Genomic DNA, 16,377 nt, shown 5'->3' on the forward strand with positions numbered 1-16,377 from the left:
GTGGGGGGCGTGCCTGCCCCGCTAGGGCGCGCCCCCCTACCTCGTGGGCCCCCTGGAGCTCCTCCGACTCCAACTCCAACTCTATATATCTTGTTTCGGGGAGAAAAAAATTAGAGAGAAGGATTCATCGCGTTTTACGATACGGAGCCACCGCCAAACCCTAAAACCTCTCGGGAGGGCTGATCTTGAGTCCGTTCGGGGTTCCAGAGAGGGGAATCCATCGCCATCGTCATCATCAACCATCCTCCATCACCAATTTCATGATACTCACCGCCGTGCGTGAGTAATTCCATCGTAGGCTTGCTGGACAGTGATGGGTTGGATGGGATCTATCATGTAATCGAGTTAGTTTTGTTAGGGTTTGATCCCTAGTATCCACTATGTTCTGAGATTGATGTTGCTATGACTTTGCTATGCTTAATGCTTGTCACTAGGGCCCGAGTGCCATGATTTCAGATCTGAGCCTATTAAGTTTTCATCAATATATGAGAGTTCTAGATCCTATCTTGCAAGTCTACAGTCACCTATTATGTGTTATGATCCGTTAACCCCGAAGTGACAATAATCGGCATACTTACCAGTGATGACCGTAGTTTGAGGAGTTCATGTATTCACTATGTGTTAATGCTTTGTTCGGGTACTCTATTAAAAGGAGGCCTTAATATCCCTTAGTTTCCGTAAGGACCCTTGTCGGTAAAACCCTACGTCCTCTTGATGGAGGTAAAACCCTACGTCCTGCTTGATTAATTGATGATATGAGTAGTACAAGAGTAGATCTACCACGAGATCGGAGAGGCTAAACCCTAGAAGCTAGTCTATGGTATGATTGTATGTTGTCCTACAGACTAAAACCCTCCAGTTTATATAGACACCCGAGGGGGCTAGGGTTACACAAGGTCGGTTACAAAGGAGGATATATCCATATCCGTACTGCCTAGCTTGCCTTCCACGCCAAGTAGAGTCCCATCCGGACACGAGACGAAGTCTTCAATCTTGTATCTTTATAGTCGAACAGTCTAGCCATAGGATATAATCCGGCTGTCCGGATACCCCCTAATCCTAGAATCCCTCAGTAACCCCCGAACCAGGCTTCAATGACGATGAGTCCAGCGCGCAATATTGTCTTCGGCATTGCAAGGCGGGTTCTTCTCCATATTTCGAACGTTTGTAAAGTAGTGTCTGGTCCCATGAATGTTTGGACCTCTTGGCTTCTGTCCCCAGTAAGGGCTTTCTCCCACGCGTCGAATGAATACAAGGCGCCAGGGTGTTTTTACATTCGCCCCCCTATCCGGATAAATGAATTGTCTATTAAAGGGATGGGGATCCTAAGATCCGATCCATTCCATCCTCCCCCAACGAGAGTCCATCAGAGCGCGTTCCGGAAAGATCCATTCCAGCATGGACAACCTCCGCAGCTCCTCCTCCCGCCCCCGAAGCCCTAAGCCCGGTGATTGGGAGAGGTGTTCAGTCCCACACAGTCGTTTAGTCGAACTGCAGACTAAGGGATTTCTCCCTCCGGCGTACATGGTGCCCGTTCGAGCCGGGCTCACCACCTATAATGGCGGGGAGCAAGCGGAGAGCTTTCCCTGTCCCTCTATGGGGGAACGGGTCTGCCTTGTCCCCTATCTATTAAGGGGACTCGGATTTCCAATCCATCCGTTCCTCCGCGGGCTCCTGGAGTTCTATGGCCTCCAATTACACAACTTCACCCCTGCCTCCATCCTACATATCGCCGGCTATGTGGCTCTTTGTGAGTTGTTCCTGGGCTACGAGGCTCACTTCGAGCTGTGGAAAAGGCTTTTTTGCCTCGGCCCTCGCACACAGAGGGGGTCACTTTATCAAGTGGTCGGAGCCGAAATATGGCGCATCGCCGATACCGGATACCTATCTGGTACTCCGAAGAAGTCGCCCCAAGACTGGCCTTCAGAATGGTTTTATATGGAGGACGTTCCCCTTCCGGGCCCTGTTCGGCGGGGTCTTCCCGAGTTCAACAATGCTCCTCTGAAGAAACACCGAAGTTGGCGCCCACGGAGCCCCCAGGTGGAAGACAACAGAGAAGTCCTCTATATGATGAACCGGATCAAAGCTCTGGCCCAATCAGGATTGACAATAATCGAAGTTATGTCGATTTGCATAATGCGGGGAGTGCAACCACTTCAATATGGTGGGCACCCCTTGTGGTGTTATAACGGGGCGGATGACGCCACCTGATGCGGGCGTAAGGGTCCGGACAATGCCGCCACTTTAGCGAAAATTCTATGCGAACTGTTCAAGGGTCAGGAAGAGGAGTCCACCCGCATCAAGCCACGGGATTGATTCTCCATGTACAATCCTCCGAGCTGGGTAAGTTATATCTCCATGCTCCCATTTTTCCTGCATTCTTTGTCGTAAGTATTCACCTTGCCACTTTGCGGCAAGAACTGCGAAAAGCCATAAAGGAGGTCAGCAGCCCTTCTCCACAACCAGAGGACCCTGACCGGGCCCTCGACTCCGGACTCGAAGAAGATTCGGTTATATCCATGGAGCTGATAGACCGGCAGTTCTATCAGTTAAGTTGCACGATGCCATGGTGGCCATTACGGCCGCTATCCCGGACCGCTCCCTACATCGCACGTAAGAAAAACCAAAAATCCCAACTCCAAAACTAGGATCCCCTTTTAGACACTTCACCCACAATATACACATGGTATTTTACAGGGAAGGCATTCGGGACGCCCTGCCGAACCCGCAGCAACGCACCAACAGGAGGCACCGAGGCCGGGTAGGACAAAAAGGAAGGCGGTCAGGACGGAGACACCGATGCAAAGGTATAACAAACCCCGCTCCATGGTTGTCGTCTTTCTTGAAATATAATGACGCCCGTGTTTCTTTAACAGAAAAAACGCTCGCCGGAATATGTCCGACGATGTTACTAATCACGCTTCCACCAGCCGGGCTCCAGGACCGGACATAGAGGCAGAAGCCGATATGGGGCAGGCGCCGGATAATCCCCCTACAGAGGATGCAGATAGATTATCCGCTACTAACTCGGAAGTGGAAAGCGCCATGAATCATAGGCGCCGCCGGGCCGTACTCCGGGACGCTTGTTTCTCAGCAGAGGCGTTTGATGCCTTTAATTCCGGAGAGGCGTACCTCCGTGCTGCTCAAGATGGTCTAGCCAGAGCCATGGATCAATATGTAAAAGATGTACGGGTAAGTAAATCTGGCGATTTATATGTATCAGTAGCCCCTGAAACTTGAAACAGTTAGCAGAACTAATTTAAGGATCATCTTTATTGTGCAGGTTCTTATAGAGAAGAATACGAGGCTGTCCCAGGAGCTGGAGGAGTGCAAGAACCAACTGCGGGTCGCTGTCGCCGCATTGCGGGAATCGAAAAAGCCTCCCGCTGGTAACATTTACTTTAAAGATTGTTGATTACCATATAGTGTGCGGCGTGGCTGCACATCTAACAATAGATGCTGTAGATGAATCCGGAGAAAATTCAGAGGACCAGCATGTTATGCGACAGCTAGAGGCTGGCAAACGCGTGCAGACTGAGGTTAGGCAGGAGAAAACAATCTCCAAGATGCCAATATTAAGCTAAGCGTGGAACTAAAAGACGTTCGGGGCCAGCTTGCAGACTCCGAGAAGGAGAATAAGCGGCTTCAGCGCGGTATTTTCAATAAGTGCTTGAACGAATCCTTTTAAAGGAGTTCGGCGAAGAAGCCAACTAATAGCGTTATGTCTGTAGGTATGCTGACGGGTCGTCCTGCGGAGGAAATGCCCGGGTCTGCGGGTGATATTCTATCCGAGCTGTCACATCTGCACGAACAAGTTCGGCAGGTGATGCAGGGTGTTGCCCAGGCCTTGTGGCTGTCTGTCTCCCTGCCAGAGGGCGTTGCAGAGCTTGTGGAGAAGCTCAAGGGAGCACGGCGGCGCTTCCGATTATGGAAGATATCAGCCTGCCGACAGGGTGCCAGAGAAGCCTACGCCATGGTGAAGACGCGGTATACCAAGGCAGACCCAAATGACATGGCCGAGGTCGGACCTGTGGGGCCCGACGGAAAAGCGATCCCCGTTAGCTTAGTTTATGGGCAAGTAGAATTAGCCGCAAAGTATTCCCAACAGGATTGTAGGCTAGACCGCCTGTTGGATGGTATAGAGGAGGAATTTAGTCAGTCTGCATGACTATGTAATTAAAGTGACATGTATAATGCCTTCTAGCCGGATTGTAGATCATTTGTCATGGCGGACCTTTTCGCTTCAACCTTGGGACCCGATAGTCTGGAGTGTATCCAAATACCCGCTCAGTTATATAAGAACCGGGGTATGCATGGAGACCAGGCGTAGTGGTCATTGGTGCTTGAACAGACAAGTTCCCAAGTAGTTATGTTATATTACATGGGTAGTAAGAAACATCTTCCAGGGAGAATAGTTCCGTTAAGGGTTCCTTTCCCTGGGTAAGCATGCCCTAAAGTGCATGTCCGGACTGCGATAGGAAACGGAGGGAAAAAAAGAAAAACATCTGGGGGCAGATATGGAAAATAAATAAAAATCATCTTTTGTTCGCCGACCGAATATTCCCTTAATAACGGTAGCTTTTGGCTTCACCTAGTCTGAGGTACACATCCGGCTGACCCGGCAGTAACAATCGCTTAGGTGCTCCCCTTATGCCCTAGCCGAATTAATGGGAACGTAGGGCATAAATACAAGAGACAGGCAACCCAACTTGGCCAAAACTTAAGTCATATCGATGCATATAATGGCTAAAAAAGGTACATGTGGAAGCATAACACATGTGCGGGGCCAGAGGCCCAAATAAATAATCAAGCTTCTATGAAAGAAGCCCCCAGGTATGATGAGTGCGGCTGGCGCATCTATAATGTGCAAGCGAGGCACAAGTTGGCCTTTGAAGGCCTGGAGAAAGAAAGAAAAATAGGACAAATAATAAATAAAAATGGACAGAGGAAGGGGACGAACACAGGGTCCGCACTAGGCGTAGAATCTTCAGAGCCTGGCCGCGTTCCATGGGTTCGGCTCGAGTCGATTAGTCGATGCATCCCACAGTAGGTACGCTCCACCGGTCAGAACTTGGTCAATAATGAAGGGACCTTCGCATTTGGGCTCGAGCTTGTTCTTTTTCTTATCCGGCAAGCGTAGAACTAGTTCACCAATGTTATAAGTTTTGGCCCGTACTTCTCTGCTTTGGTATCTGCGAGCCTATTGCTGATAAAATGCAGACCGGGCTTTTTCTACGTCGCGCTCCTCCTCCAGGGTGTCCAGACTGTCCTGCCGATTGAGCTCGGCTTCGCTTTCTTCGTACATGCGCACTCGAGGTGAGTCATGAATTATGTCGCAGGGCAAGACTGCCTCTGCGCCGTACACCATGAAGAATGGTGTATATCCGGTACTACGATTCGGCATGGTCCGCAGCCCCCAGAGTACGGAGTCGAGCTCCTCTACCCAGTGCGTGTTAGACTCCGTTAAGGAACGCACTAATCTGGGTTTAATGCCGCTCATTATAAGACCGTTTTCTCGCTCGACTTGACCGTTGGTTTGTGGGTGATAGACTGAAGCATAATCGAGTTTGATGCCCATTTTGCTGCACCAGAGTTTTACCTCATCGGCTATGAAGTTCGTGCCGTTGTCAGTCATGATGCTGTGGGGGACGCCATAACGGTGTATGACCCCGGATATAAAGTCTATCACCGGTCCGGATTCAGCTGTTTTAACAGGTTTGGCCTCTATCCATTTGGTGAATTTATCCACCATGACCAGTAAGTATTTTTTCTTGTGGGTTCCCCCTTTAAGGGGTCCAACCATGTCAAGCCCCCAGACCGCAAAGGGCCACGTAATGGGGATTGCTTGGAGGGCGATGGGTGGCATGTGGCTTTGATTTGCAAAGAGCTGGCAACCGGCGCAACGTTGGACCAAGTCCTGTGCATCTGCACAAGCCGTTGGCCAATAGAATCCTATACGGAAGGCCTTGCTTACAAGAGCCCGGGCTGCGGCATGGTGACCGCCGAGTCCGGCATGAATTTCAGCCAGGAGCTTCCGCCCTTCCTCTTCGGAGATTCACCTTTGAAGGAGTCCGGTGGTGCTTTTCTTATTAAGCTCTCTGTCGGTGTCAAAACTGGCGGATCTCAGGTAGGGGGTCCCGAACTGTGCGTCTAGGCCGGATGGTAACAGGAGGTAGGGGACACGATGTTTTACCCAGGTTCGGGCCCTCTTGATGGAGGTAAAACCCTACGTCCTGCTTGATTAATACTGATGATATGGGCAGTACAAGAGTAGATCTACCACGAGATCAGAGAGGCTAAACCCTAGAAGCTAGCCTATGGTATGATTGTATGTTGTGATTGTTGTCCTACGGACTAAAACCCTTCGGTTTGTATTGACACCGGAGAGGGTTAGGGTTACACAAGGTCGGTTACAAAGGAGGAGATATCCATATTCATATTGCCTAGCTTGCCTTCCACGCCAAGTAGAGTCCCATCCGGACACGAGACGAAGTCTTCAATCTTGTATCTTCATAGTCCAACAGTCCGGCCAAAGGATATAGTTCGGCAGTACGGAGACCCCCTAATCCAGGACTCCCTCAGTAGCCCCTGAACCAGGCTTCAAGGACGATGAGTCCGGCGCGCAGTATTGTCTTCGGCATTGCAAGGCGGGTTCCTTCTCCGAATACATCACAGAAAAATTTGAATACGAGGATAGTGTCCGACCCTGCAAAATAAGTTCCACATTCCACCGTAGAGAGAATAATATTTTCGCAGATCTAATTTGCTGGCTTGTTTTGGCAGCATGACGTTATGTCATGGCCCGGTGATTATTCGAACCGTTTCCTTTAACCAACCCCGCACATAACGCGAGGCAGTTTTTCGACACGTCTTGTCAAAGCAGAGATCATGTCCCCTTATTATGGGATTCTCATCAATACGGACGTGGGTAACCCAACCACGCCATCAATTACGGCGCTTGGGGGATAAGCGAGCTTTACCAGGAAAGTGGGGACGCTTAGCTTCGTCCGCCCATATAAAGGGATAAGGATTCACCTTTCTATCCACGCATTATTCCTCCTTTGCTTATCCGTTTTCGCACACTCGAGCTCTAGCGCCCAAGTCCACACTTCCCACCTCAACCTTATCCAACCATGTCCGGAGCGGGAGGCAGGTGGATGGTCTCCTCCGTCATGGAGGGAGACATCAAGAAGCTGCGCGGAGCCGGATACTTAGCCGCGAACATCGCGCATCGGCTGCCCGCTGTGGGGCAGATCGTCCCTACCCCGGAACCTTACGAGAGGGTAGTTTTCCTTCCCCACTTTCTCCGCGGACTAGGGTTTCTCCTCCATCCATTCGTCTGTGGTCTCATGTTCTACTACGGGCTGGACTTCCATGATCTAGCCCCAAACTTCATCCTCAATATTTCGGCGTTCATCGTCGTGTGTCAGGCTTTCCTCCGCATCCGGCCCCACTTCGCCCTGTGGTTAAATATCTTCAATATCAAGCCGAAGGTAGTACGAGGCCAACAAGCAAAATGCGGCGGAGCCATGGTGGGCAAGATGCCCAACGTCATATGGCTCGAAGGCTCCTTCGTGGAGACAATAAAGGGATGGCAATCGGTGTGGTTCTACATCACCAAGCCACGCGACGCCAAATGGGCGTCAGCCCTGAGTTTCGATCCGGATTCCCAACATGGCTCACTTCCTGGAAAGAGAAGGGCTTGTTGTGGGGTTCATCGGTGGAGCTGGATGGACTCCAGAAATGTATCCGGAGTATGGCGAGCAAGAAGCTCAAGCTTGTCAACATAGTCCAAGTTATGCTCATCCGCTGGATCCTCCCGTGTCAACAACGGGATTTTACCTTGTGGGAGTTTGACCCGGCCCAGCACCAGACTCTGAGCGAGCTCTTCGATACGACGCACAAGGACGTCTGGAAGGTGCTGTTCAAGGGCGCCGAGGTCCCCCCTTCTCTCGCCGAGGACCGCGGACTAAGCGCAAAGCGTCTAGCGCGTTCGGTGAGTTCAATACGTCCCGTAGGACATTTATTTCCCTAGCTTAATTATGCGGGGGGTCTAATCTCCATGCCTTTGATAGGACTGGGTGGAGACGTTAGGGTAGATTAACTGTCCGGCCCCTTTGCCCGAAGACACGGCGAGCGCTCTCCTGATGGAGATGCTGGCTTCGGCTCCTTACAAGGTGCCGGAGAAGACCAAGAAGGCCAAGGGAACCCGAAAGAGTTCCCAACGCCAGGTGTTATCGGACTCATCGTCCGATAACTCTGTGGCACACTCTTCCCCCGAAGATGAGGAGAAAGAAGAAGATGCTCCCCCTCCAGGCGGGGGAGACAAGAAAAGGAAGGCCGCCCCAACTGGGGAGGCCGAAGGGTCCAAGAAGGGGAGGACTCTCCTTTCGGACACCGCCGCCGATGAGGGCGAAGACGAGTGGTTGCCCCGGGCCAAGCCCCTGGGGAGATCGTAAGTATTCGGATACCAGAGTAACTCATAGCATTCCTTTGTCGCACTGCTTTACCTAACGCCGAACATGATTATGCAGGCCGCCGCGAACCAACATAGATGTATCATCGGATGACTCCCTGGGCTCGTCGGACATGGATAGCGATCCAGTCCCAACCGCCACCTCCCCTCATCCTGCTGATGATGCCGAGGTGCTGTCTCAAGAGGCACCGGATCGAGGGGAGACAGTCCTGGAGGCGCCTCAAGGCGACCTTCCGGACTCCGGGAGCCGCGGGGACGGGGCCCCCGAGAGCTCCGAGTTCGGCCCTCAGCCGAACACCGCGCCGGACCCTCCAGTGGTTCCGGGTCGGGCAGGCGGCCTCCTTCCAAGAGGGGCAAGACGCCTATGCCGGTGACCTCTGTCCATCCAGAGGCACCGGACAATCTGCTGGAAGCGCTTCGCAGCGCTTCCATCGACGAGGAGCACCGCACTATCATGAGTGCGGTGATCCAGAAGGTTCAGTCCACCAAGAGCGGATTGACTGAAGCCTGTGCCAGCCTTCTAACAGGCTTTGAGGTAAGTGTTTTAAAATGTAGTAGAAATATTACCGCATAGACAGTAGCCCATGATGCTTTGTTCGGTGTTCACAAAGAAAAGCCGAACAGAGGATCAAATAATATCGCAAGAGTCTAATATAAGTGTGTCAATATGCATATGCAGGCTTCGCTGCTCGCATCTGCTGCACTAACTGCGGAGGTCGCCGTACTGAATTAGGACCTCGAGGGTTCCAAGAAAGAGCTCGACCTTGCCAAGAGGCAGCTCGGGGAGAACAAGGGTAAGTAATACCCTGTCTATAGATATGTATATATAAAAGAAGACGCGATTGCAAAATGACAGGATCATCGTATATTTGCCAGGGGCCACGACTGAGGTGGCGACCCTGAAGCAAGCGCTAACCAAGGCTAAAGATAAAGCGGCCAAGGAGTGCACCAAGCAGGAAAAACAAGAGGCTCGTGTGGGCGAGGTGCAGCAAGAGCTCTAGGCTCTCGTGACGAAGCACGAGGCGTTGGAGCTTGACTTGAAAACGCGAGAGTCTGAGCTTGCCGCGTCCCTCGAGAGCGCGAAGAGTGCCAAGGCCGAGGCCCAGAAGGCCCTCCAGGAGGTCGATGCAATGAAGAAGATAGCGGCGGGTAAGGCATTCTATATGCAGAGCAAGCATGTAAAAGTAACTTACCGATTACTTACCCGAATTCGGAGCTCTCCAGGAGCATTCGCAGATTTGCCCCGCAGCATGTCCGATGCCGCGCAGTTTTACCAGGCCGAGGAGGGGAGCTCAACGGAGAAGTTGTTCTAGTCTAAGTATACTGGGACCGAACACCCAATCCCTCTGGGCGACCAGCTAAAGCAGCTGGTCGAGCTACACAAGGTGGCCGAACAGGCCATGAAGGGCCTTATAGTCTGGCTGTGGCCTGGCGGCGTCCTTCCGAATAGCTACTTCGGCCTGGTGAGGCGGCTTGTGGATGCCTGCCCACGGCTGGAGGTCATCAAGCGGTCCGTCTGGATCGAAGGTGCACGCCAGGCTTTCGCCCATGTGAAGGTGAAGTGTGCCAAGCTAGACGCTGTGAAGCTGATCAAGGAAGGGCCGCCACAGGGCAAGGAGCATCGCACCCCCGAAATTTATTATAAGGGTGTCCTGAAGGGTGCCCGTCTTGTAGCGGACGAATGTTCAAAGGATGTAATATTTGAGTAAACTTGCTCGTGTGATCCTGTATGATGAAAACTTGTTTCATATGCGCTATGCAATGCTTGTGTGAATTTAAAATATTACCTTCTGTTTGGCTGTTTATCCAATCTGGGAGATGGCTAGTCCTCGGCTTCTGCCCCCATGCCACGAGTGCTGGGGTGTTCGGGATAAACCTGAGCACTCTTGTTCCCATATTTGGGTCCTTCGAGGGAGGTGCTCAGCACAACGAACAAGGCAACTGGACTAAAAATGCTTTATCACTCTCACTTAGCCATAGAATTCTATAATTTTAAATTTCGGCGAAGCCCCTGGTATTCGGAAGGCCAAATTCGGGGCGCGATACACGCCTGTAAGCCGGACAGGGCCGACCCCTCGCCCTAAGCAGCATAAGTCTTTAGGGACTCGTAAAACCTCGCCGAACAGCGACCAGTCTCTCGCCTTATCATGACAGTCAGTTTTAGCTTTCTCTACTGAGGTGCTAAGCTCGGCAGAACTGGGGCACAATCGCAGTAGTTCTCCTAGCGCTACCTTAGCCGATAGAGCGGAACGTAAGGTACCAAAACATAGGAGCCGGGCAAACCCAACATTTAACCAAAGACATGATTCGGAGCTGATGCATATAATGCTATACGTTCGGGGTGCCGCACTTGTGAAAGTGTTCGGACTTTTCACACCATATTGTGGGGTACGTAAGCCCCTGGTTTATTGGCCGTACCAAAGTGTACGGTTGCAAGGAATCATTAATGAACACCCATATATATATATAACAAGAATGCAATAATAGTCGTAATGCCATGCATTGATTATTAAAAAACCGCGTTAAAGCAGAGTGATACAGATAGTGCAATAAGAAAAGAGTAGGACTATGTCCCTTCCAAGGGCGAGCTGAGGAATGATATTAAATCGAATATTTCACTCGTTACTGTAATCAACCTGGGAATTGCGTGGTATGATGTAGCTGTCTGCCTCCTTGGTTGCTGCATCATGTGTTCGGCAATAGTGTTGCCGGACAGTGTTTCCAGAGATTAAGGTCCTGAAAAAAAAGAAAAATAACCAAACGGGAAGCCCCTAGTGCGGTTTAAGCCGCGTCTTCAGGCGTGCCGCAGTTGTGCCCCCCTCCCCACCTATGCCCATGGTATTTTAATGCGTAATTATGTACGCGCGGCACGAGTTTCACCATTTGGCTGGGACTAGGGTGGGGGCCGCATTGCTACGCGAGCTCAGATTGTGCCAGGCGATCTATTTGTCGGTTGCTCTGAGCGCGCTCCCCTGCCTCTTCATCCTCTCTCTGCTCCTTGCGACTGCCTTGTGCTGCGAAGCCCGCTGCTTCGAGCAAAGCTCCATCGCCATTCTTATGTACTCCTCCTTTTCTTCGTCTTTGCCGACGATGCTTCCTTCGGGCTCGTGGATGGGCTCGTCTGTCACCATGGAGGACATCACGTATCTCCGCTCCACTAGGCGCTTGTCGGGGGAGACAGGGGTCGTCGTGCGCCTGCCGCAGGGCCAGCGGAAGCTGCGGCCCGAGGGCACAGAGCGCATGGTATCCTACCCGTACTTCAAGCGCGGGTTCGACCTCCCTGTGAGCAGCTTCTTCCGCAACTTCCTGGAGTTCTTCAGGCTCCAGCCCCATCATCTTGGTGCAGGCACCATTGGGTAGCTCTCTGGTTTCATCACCCTCTGCGAGGGGTACCTGGGGGTCAAGCCCTCGATCAATCTCTGGGTGCGCTTCTTCTCCTTGAAGCAGCAAGGGCCAAAAGATGGGGAGATGTCCGAATGCAGGGCCGGCGTCATCTACAGGCGGACGAGTGGGGGCTGCCCCATGATGCCGCTGGAGGACTCTACCAAGAAGTGGCAGAACTCCTTCTACGTCTGCAACCTCGGCACAGACTTTATCAACCTGCCACCTTTCATCGACGCGCCGCCGCGGGAGAAACATAACTAGAGTTATTATCCCTGGCACCCATCGCAGGAGGTGCTCAACCTGTGCCAGCGGGTGTCGAAGATGACGGAGTGGGAAGGGCTCACCGAGACCGACCTCATCACTGCTTTCATCAGGCGTCGGGTGCTTCCGCTGCAGCAGCGCACCCACATCATTGACCAGTTGACTGGCCTCCAAGACCCCAACCGCATGTCGAACTTGCGCCTGGGGGCAGACCAGGTCGCCCGCCGAGTCAATGACATCTCCAAGGCCGTGCTACGGGAGGAATCGGAGTTCGGGAAGCCTCCGTATAGCCAGGCGAACCCGACACCCATTGTAAGTCCCTGGTCCCTGTACTTTGCTACTGCATATCTTCTCATTCGTCCCGAAGCAATGCGAGAGGTGCTTCCGAATGCCATCTGGCATTCGTATGACTGGGTGCCGACGCATGTGGTGCGGGCTGGCTTGGAGGAGCCCGCGGCCCACGGCGAGGAGGAAGAGGCCGCCGCCGATGGTGGCGCAGGGCGCCTTGCTGGTAAGTTTGTCTTCCATATTTCTTGAGTTGTCGGGTGCGAGGCTGCACGGGGGGTGCTGACGCGAGTTGTTGTTGTAGTGGTGTTGGGTGGGAAAGGCGGCGGCGCGGCTGGCGCCGGGTCGTCCCCAGGGGGCGACGGTGGCGAGCCGGCTGCATGGGAAGGACAACGTCGCGCCCCGAGCCCCAGTCGTGAAGCGCATGATGTCTACTACACAACCTTCTTATTGTAGACATTGTTGGGCCTCCAAGTGCAGAGGTTTGTAGGATAGTATCAAATTTCCCTCAACTAGAGGACCTAAGGTTTATCAATCCGTGCGAGGCGTAGTATGAAGATGGTCTCTCTTAAACAACCCTGCAACCAAATAACAAAGAGTCTCTTGTGTCCCCAACGCACCCAATACAATGGTAAATTGTATAGGTGCACTAGTTCAGTGAAGAGATGGTGATACAAGTGCAATATGGATGGTAGATATAGGTTTTTGTAATATGAAAATATAAAAATAGCAAGGTAGCAAGTGGTAAAAGTGAGCACAAACGGTATTGCAATGCTAGGAAACAAGGCCTAGGGTTCATACTTTCACTAGTGCAAGTTCTCTCAACAATAATAACATAATTGGATCATATAACTATCCCTCAACATGCAACAAAAAGTCACTCCAAAGTCACTAATAGAGGAGAACAAACGAAGAGATTATGGTAGGGTAAGAAACCACCTCAAAGTTATCCTTTCTGATCGATCTATTCAAGAGTCCGTAGTAAAATAACACGAAGCTATTCTTTCCGTTCAATCTATAATAGAGTTCGTACTAGAATAACACCTTAAGACACAAATCAACAAAAACCCTAATGTCACCTAGATACTCAAATGTCACCTCAAGTAGCCATGGGTATGATTATACGATATGCATCACACAATCTAAGATTCATCTATTCAACCAACACAAAGAACTTCAAAGAGTGCCCCAAAGTTTCCATTGGAGAGTCAAGACGAATACGTGTTCCAACCCCTATGCATAAGTTCACGAGGTCACCGAACACACAAGTTGATCACCAAAACATACATCAAGTGGATCACGTGATATCCCATTTTCACCACAGATAAGCACATGCAAGACATACATCAAGTGTTCTCAAATCCTTAAAGACTCAATCCGATAAGATAACTTCAAAGGGAAAACTCAATTCATCACAAGAGAGTAGAGGGGGAGAAACATCATGAGATCCAACTATAATAGCAAAGCTCGCGACACATCAAGATCGTTCTGAATCAAGAACACGAGAGGGAGATCAAACACATAGCTACTGGTACATACCCTCAGCCCCAAGGGTGAACTACTCCCTCCTCGTCATGGAGAGTGCCAGGATGATGAAGATGGCCACCGGAGAGGGATTCCCCTCTCCGGCAGGGTGCCAGAACAGGTCTAGATTGGTTTTCGGTGGCTACAGAGGCTTGCGGAGGCGGAATTCCCGATCTAGGTTATTTTCTGGAGGTTTCTGTATATAAGAGGTGTTGGCGTCGGGGACAAGTTAGGGGGGTTCCGAGGTGGCCACGAGGTAGGGGGCACGCCTAGGGGGGTAGGGCGCGCCCCCACCCTCATGGGTGCCTCAGGACACTTCTGGCCCATCTTCGATACTCCGTGGGCTTCTTCTGGTCCAAAAATGATGTCCGTAAAATTTCAGGTCAATTGGACTCCGTTTGGTTTTCCTTTTCTACGATACTCAAAAACAAGGAAAAAACAGAAACTGGCACTGGGCTCTAGGTTAATAGGTTAGTTCCAAAAATCATATAAAATAGCATATAATGCATATAAAACATCCAAGGTTGATAATATAATAGCATGGAACAATCAAAAATTATAGATACGTTGGAGATGTATCAGCGCGCGGCGAACCCGGCCGCCAGCGCGAAGCCGCATGCCAAGAGGAGGCGCGGCGCTTCGTAGGCGAGGCCGGCGAGACCCACCGTTCCGGTAGTGCCTGGGTAAGTTCCTTTCTTGTTGAATTTGAATGGCCGAGCAGCCCTGCTTGGTTCTTGTTTGTTTACTTTATTGAGCTTCAGGTCGCCGATCTAACTGGCACTGGCGGTGGCGGACGCCGCGTCCACCGAGGGCGCCGTGTACTGGAGGACCCGGACCAGCGCCGTTGACCGGGACGAGGAGGCGGCCGGCCCGGACCTCGGCCTAGACCCGGCCGACACTGAAGGCTTGGCCTAGCGATACCGAAACAGGGCCGAGGAGAAGCTGGAGGCGGCGTCGGCCCAGGCCTGGGTCAACACCGCGGTAACGTGGGCGTGAGCCGACGTGGCCTGACACTAAAAAAAAAACACTTCCGTGATGATACGTGTTTCTCACAGTAGGTCGCTTTTTTTGTCATGCATGTACATCCATGACAAATTTATGACAGAATCAAGATAGTCATACCTGTGCTGTCATAGAAGTGTTCCATGACATTACCAAAATTATCATGACGGAAGTGTCCACTTCCATGATGATAAATCGCGTGTCACAGAAGTGCTTTCGTCAAGGGTGACCGACACGTGGCATCCACCGTAACGGAATGCCGTTAAGCTACCGGATCGGGTTTTGGATCCGATAACCCGTTAACAGCCCCGACCAATGGGGATTTTCCACGTGTAAAATCATCATTGGCTGCAGGAAACACGTGTCGGCTCATCATTGGGACAGATGTCAACCACTCATTGGACGGAAGGCGCCTATGATACGTCGACACGTGGCACGTCCCAACAGAGGCCCATTCCTGTGAAAAGGCCGGCCCGTTTGACTTGGTCAAAAGCTGGCGGGCTGGCCCATGGAAAGCCTGTTAACGGCCTATTCGAATATAGCCCATTTACAGCCCGCTAACCCAAGGCCCGTTACGCCCTATCCGAATTAGGCCCAGTAGCGTCATCTGGGCCATCCAATATGATTCTAGCATGTTTTCACTTCTGGCCCATGTATGGCCCATGACGTCTTTCGGCGCATATGAGGCCCTATGTAACTCTTGGCCTACTAACAGCCCGCGGTGAAACTGGCCCGTAATGAACAGTGTATCACTTTACACCCATTAACGGCCCGTAATGAACAGTGTATCACTTTATACCCATTAATGGCTCATTATTCCGTTGGGCCGTTTCCAGCCCATGTTATCTTTCGGCCTTCTCAGAGCCCATTTATTCTTGGGCTCATTTCCAGCATTCGTTTACTTGCGGCCCATTACTGTCATTTTCTGCTTGTGTGCCAAATTCAGCCCGTGGTTACAATCGGCCCGTTTGTGGTCCATTAATACGTTGGGCCGATTTCATAGCGTCATCAAATACAGCCTATTAATGATGGCCCATTATGGTCGGCCCATGAACGGACGATTCCAACTCTAGCCCGTTTACAGCCATAATGCGGTCTGTTTGGCCCATGTTTGGCCAATCAATTATACGGCCCGTATAAGGCCCATTGATAATACGGCCCGTAGAAGGCCCATTGTTTCTACGGCCCATAGAAGGCCCATTGTTTCTACGGCTCGTAGAAGGCCCACTGTTTCTACGGCCAGTAGGAGGCCCAGTGTCACTACAGTAAATATTAGCCCATGGTTATTGTGGCCTAGTTTTAAAAAATAGGTTATTGCAGCCACTAGCTAACCGCGGAAAAAGAACTGCAATGACTACAAGCAAACAAATAAACAAGACAATAAGGAAATAAATAAGCAAGCAACTAACACTAGGCTATCACGGCTATTACATATATTACATCCA

At 51.3% G+C, this 16,377-nt stretch overlaps 1 pseudogene; it reads left to right on the forward strand.

Moving 5' to 3' along the window:
• The first annotated feature begins 12,001 nt into the window (after nucleotides 1-12,001).
• Nucleotides 12,002-12,658, forward strand: LOC147991205 (uncharacterized; annotated as a pseudogene).
• Nucleotides 12,659-16,377: the final 3,719 nt, after the last annotated feature.

The sequence above is a fragment of the Triticum urartu genome, chromosome 1A (genome assembly GCF_056163025.1).
Source record: "Triticum urartu cultivar PI428250 chromosome 1A, HENAU_Tu73, whole genome shotgun sequence".
In the NCBI taxonomy this organism is placed as follows: Eukaryota; Viridiplantae; Streptophyta; class Magnoliopsida; order Poales; family Poaceae; genus Triticum; species Triticum urartu.